The sequence below is a fragment of the Triticum dicoccoides genome, chromosome 4B (genome assembly GCF_002162155.2).
Source record: "Triticum dicoccoides isolate Atlit2015 ecotype Zavitan chromosome 4B, WEW_v2.0, whole genome shotgun sequence".
NCBI classification, from domain to species: domain Eukaryota; kingdom Viridiplantae; phylum Streptophyta; class Magnoliopsida; order Poales; family Poaceae; genus Triticum; species Triticum dicoccoides.
Window position 1 is genome coordinate 402,914,941 of NC_041387.1, and position 5,607 is coordinate 402,920,547.

General features: G+C 48.0%; 1 pseudogene; it reads right to left on the reverse strand.

Annotated features, from left to right (window-relative positions):
* Nucleotides 1–366: 366 nt before the first annotated feature.
* LOC119292703 lies at nt 367–1,957 on the reverse strand (annotated as a pseudogene).
* Nucleotides 1,958–5,607: the final 3,650 nt, after the last annotated feature.

Below are 5,607 nucleotides of genomic sequence, written 5' to 3' on the forward strand. Positions count from 1 at the left end.
TAGATCGCTTCTTGACTTGCACTCCAAGTCCTCTGGATCACGTTCATTCCAAAATTCACGCTCCCGAAGGTTTCATTCCATTTGGACTCCGTTTGATATTCCTTTTCTTTGAAATACTGAAATAGGCAAGAAAATAGCAACATGGGCTGGGCCTCCGGTTAGTAGGTTAGTCCCAAAAATGATATAAATGTGTAAAATAAAGCCCATAAACATCCAAAAGGGGTAATATAATAGCATGGAACAATCAAAAATTATAGGTACGTTGGAGACGTATCAGATCATCAGGGCTAACACTATCAGGTGACATGTTTGATGATTGATAACCAACACCACCTGCCTAGGATCTTAGTCTGACTGATGAGACGACTACCATGACGAGAAGGGTAGGGCATGCATCCCACCTGCATCCGGGTGGTTCCCCTGATCAGCGCTCACTTGGTGTTGGTGGTGGTACTATCCATGGTACTGCTGCTGGAGCTGGGATGCAGCCGGAGCCGCTACTGTGCTGGTAGTAACAGCAGCGGTAGCGGTAGCAGCGGCGTGTTGTGATCTGTTAGATGCGTGCAACATGGGTGGGCCCTTGTCTCCGAGGCTCACGTAAGACAGCCCGGTGAGCGAGACGTCGTCGTTGTTGGACAGCCGCGCCACCTTGCCGCCGCCGCCACCGCCACTGTCGTACTGTATTGTCATGCCGCCGCCGCCGCTGAGATGATGCGCCTCCACGGGGACCATGATGTGCCCCGGTGTCGGGTTGTCTGACAGAAAAGAGAGAGCACAGTTGTGGTCTGGGCCCCCGTCGTGGGCGAACATGGTGGTCTTGCCGTTGCTGTGCCGACTGCTGTTACTGTTGCTCTCCGAGGAAGGTGTGCTGGTGAAGGCCAGTGGCTGGTAGCCGAACGTGGCCTCGCCACCGCCGTCGGTCAGGAAGGGGAAGTGCTTCCTCTCCGGCTTGCTGTGGTGGAAGAGGGAGGCGGCGCCGCTAAAGGAGTAGTACTGCTCGTGGAACGCATCGGCCTCTGTCTTCATGGCGATGCTGCCGAGCCACTTGGGCTCCGCCATGGACGTCGGGGAGAAGATTTGCGGGTACGACACGAATCTTGTCACTCATGTTCACAAGCAATGATGGGGAGCTAAGAGCATGAGGTTGGTGAGGAGCTTGCTCCTGATCTGTTGCGCCTCGTTCACCTCGCGGAGGAAGATTGCGTTCTCTTGGATGCCCTTGATGTTGAAGGTGAGCGGCTCGGCGCCGCTGGCGATCACAAGCTTGTCGTAGGCCATCCTGAAGCGGTAGGGGTTGGTCGGCAGCTGCTCGTCACCGACCGCCACCGTGCAGTACACCTCGTGCTTCTGCGTGTCGATGCCGGTGCAATTGGCGAGGAAGAAGTATGATCTAGGGCGGGTGGCGAGCGTCGTGGATGCGGCTGACGGGCTCCACCACGGACCAGAACTCCAGCGTGCCGACGCACGTCGACGCAAGCAGCGGCGTGAACACCATGTGGTTCCTCGGGTACACGCACACCACGTCATAGACGGAGGTGTCAACATCCTTGAGGAACCGGCATGCCGCCCACCCGGAGCCGAGCACCACCATGCAGGGCTTGTTCTTGAGGCCCGTTGGGCCCAGATCCGGCAACGCCACCATCGCCTCAGTGGGGTCCTCGATATCGGAGCACTCCGCCGCCATGGGCTCTACTGCCGCGGGGAACAACCTCGTAGGGGTCGCGCTGATGCCTCTTCTCGGGCCGTAGAGATGGCCCGCCGTGCCGGCACCGCACTTGTCGGTGAGGCCGACACACACGAGGCTATGGAATGACGACGCGACGTGGTGGCTCCGTGGCCCCAATGCCGCCGCATTGTGCAGCGCGGACACCGCCGGGGTGGGCACGCTGCCCTCGAACGCGATCCTTGAGAGGGACTGCGACAACTGCGAGCTCCTGGTGATCCTAGACCAAGACATTGAAGTGTGCATCCTGCGCTGCTTCTACCGCCTGTATCTGGTGCGAGTTGCTGCAGATGTCACTGCAATGGTTTGGGAAGAAGACCTGGATCAGCAAAGCAAATCATCCAACATTGTTGAATCGAGGAAATGACAGGGGCCTTTGTGCAAAATTGTCAGTGTTGACCGGTCCACCCTCTGAACTGCCACTTGTCATGCTGTGATTCGCTCCGGACCAAAACATCACATAGAGTGTCAAGTTGTAGGAGTCCTCAGTAACATTTTGCAAGTTTTGGACTAAAACATCACATTCTGTGCAAGTTTGTGGATCTGGGGTGCTATTACCTCCTTTTTCAATAAGGAACTTGGTCAAGCATTTATACCATGCTCTAGGAGCTTGTTTAAGACCATAAAGAGCTTTGTGAAGTTTGTAAACATGATTAGGTTTCTTAGGATTGACAAAGCCGGGAGGTTGCTTAACATATACTTCCTCCTCTATTTCTCCATTTAGAAAAGCACTTTCAATGTCCATTTGGTACAAGGTGATTAGCATAGGCAAGTAAGATGTGAATGGAATCAAGTCTAGCAACGGGGGCATATGTCTCACCATAGTCCATACCTTCGACTTGAGTGTAGCCTTGGGCAGCGAGACGTGCTTTGTTGCGAACCACTTGTCCATCTTCATCTTGCTTGTTGCGAAACACCCATTTGGTACCAATGATGTTGTGGTTGTTGTCGGGCTTCTCAACCAATCTCCAAACTTGATTTCTCTCAAAGTTGTGTAGCTCTTCATGCATGGCATTTATCCAATCCGGATCTTCCAATGCTTCTTCAACCTTCATAGGTTCAATGCTAGAGATGAATGAATAATGTTCACAAAAGTTAGCCAAACGAGTTTTAGAGCGGGTGATTCTCCCGGTATGGATATCATTGTAGATTTGCTCGACAGGATGGTCTTTGGCGAATCTTGCTCGAACTCGTGGAAGCTTTTGCTTGGATCTTGGTGGAACATCTTCTTCATCTTGTTCTTCTTCTTGGCCTTCTTCATTGTTGACGTTGTCGTTCTCTTGTCGTGGTGGAGAAGGGGGTTCTTGATGTTCATCTTGGTGTACTTCCTTGTTTTCTTTGTCTTGGTGTGTCCCACTTGTGGATGCTTCCATATCAACTCTTGGTTCACCTTGTGGTGAGGTGGAAGCTTCCACTTGGACGGACGAGGCACTCTCCTTCACCTCCATTGGACGAATCTTGCCAATAGACAAGTCTTGGATTCCTTCTGAAGGGTCTTTGTCTCCTACATCAATTGGCAATTGTTCTACTTGCGAGCCGTTAGATTCATCAAACTTCACATCTACCGTCTCTTCAACCTTTCGGGTGAAATTATTGTAGATACGGTAAGTGTGAGAGTTTGAGCCATAACCAAATAGGAAACCTTCATGAGATTTAGGAGCAAATTTAGAACGACGATGCTTATCAAGAATGTAGCACTTTGAGCTGAATACTCGAAAGTATCCAACTTGGGGTTTGTTACCAGTGAGGAGTTCGTATGTCGTCTTGCCGAGTAGCTTGTGAAGATACAAGCGATTTGTTGCATGACAAGCTATCTCAACCGCTTCTACCCAAAAGTGCTTTGGCGTCTTGTACTCATCAAGCATCCTTCTCGCCATTTTGATGAGATTCTGGTTCTTCCTCTCAACAACTCCATTTTCTTGAGGTGTGTACATAGCCGAGAAATCATGTGAAATCCCTTCTTCGTCAAGAAAGGTGTCCACATTTGCGTTTCGTTGTCGCTGCGAACCTTCTTGATCTTCACTTCAAATTGATTTTGGGCCTTCCTAGCGAAGTTTTTGAAGATATTTTGGACCTGCGATTTATCATCGAGAAAGAGCACGCACGTAAATCTTGAAAAATCATCGACCATGACTAGACCAAAAGAATTTCCACCGAGACTTTTGTAAGCGTTGGGACCAAAAAGATCCATGTGAAGTAGCTCGAGCGGCCTCCTTGTGGTCATGATGTTCTTCACGGGATGCCTTCCTCCAACCTATTTACCTGCTTGACAAGCGCTGCAAAGTCTATCCTTATCAAATATGACATTGTTAACGCCAAGGATATGATTACCTTTAATAAGCTTGTCAAGGTTTTGCATGCCCACATGACCTAACCGTCTATGCCACAACCAGCCTTTAGAGGATTTAGCAATTAAGCTAGTTCTGGGTTGAGCCTTTTTAGTGAAATCAACAATGTAAATATCACCTCTACGTATACTGGTAAAGACCATTTTATGATTGTCTCTTCGAAACACTTGGCAATCTACTTCAGTAAATAGGACATTGAAACTGAAATCAATAAGTCTAGATATTGAAAGTAAATTGTACCAAGAGATTCAACGGGCATGACATTTTGTATGGAGCTATCATGTGAGATGGCCACCTTACCGAGGCCAACCACCTTACCCTTTGAGTTATCCCCAAAAGTGACATACTTTCGAGGGCCGTCGTTTTCAGCAAGCTCAGGAAACATATATTTATCTCCGGTCATGTGATTGGTATATCCACTATCAAGAACCCATTCCTTTCCTCCTGCCATGTATCTGAAGAAAGTATTCCCTAGATTATTATTTATTTCCTTATTCAATGATAAATGTTTATTATTCATGCTAGAATTGTATTAACCGAAAACATAATACATGTGTGAATACATAGGACAAACATAGTGTCACTAGTATGCCTCTACTTGACTAACTCATTGATCAAGGATGGTTGAGTTTTCTAACCATGGATATGAGTTATCATTTGATCAGTGGGATCACATCATTAGAAGAATGATGTGTTGACTTGACCCATTTCGTTAGCTTAGCACTTGATCGTTTAGTATGTTGCTATTGCTTTCTTCATGACTTATACATGTTCCTATGACTATGAGATTATGTAACTCCCGCTTACCGAAGGAACACTTTGTGTGCTACCAAACGTCACAACGTAACTGGTTGATTATAAAGGTGCTCTACAGGTGTCTCCGAAGGTACTTGTTGAGTTGACATATTTTGAGATTAGGATTTGTCACTCCGATTGTCGGAGAGGTATCTCTGGGCCCTCTCGGTAATGCACATCACTATAAGATTTGCAAGCAATGTAGCTAATGAGTTAGTTACGGGATGATGCATTACGTAGTGAGTAAAGAGACATGCCGGTAACGAGATTGAACTAGGTATTGAGATACCGACGATCGAATCTCGGGTAAGTAACATACCGATGACAAAGGGAACAACGTATGTTTTTATGCGGTTTGACCGATAAAGATCTTCGTAGAATATGTGGGAGCCAATATGAGCATCCAAGTTCCGCTATTGGTTATTGACCAGAGACGTGTCTCGGTCATGTCTACATAGTTCTCGAACCCGTAGGGTCCGCACGCTTAAAGTTCGATGACGGTTATATTATGAGTTTATGTGTTTTTATGTACCGAAGGTAGTTGGGAGTCCCGGATGTGATCACGGACATGACGAGGAGTCTCGAAATGGTCGAGACATAAAGATCGATATATTGGACGACTATATTTGGACACCGGAATGGTTTCGGATGAGATCAGGACAATACCGGAGCACCGGGAGGTTATCAGAACCCCCCAGGAGGTATATGGGCCTTAATGGGCTTTAGTGGAAAGGAGGGGAA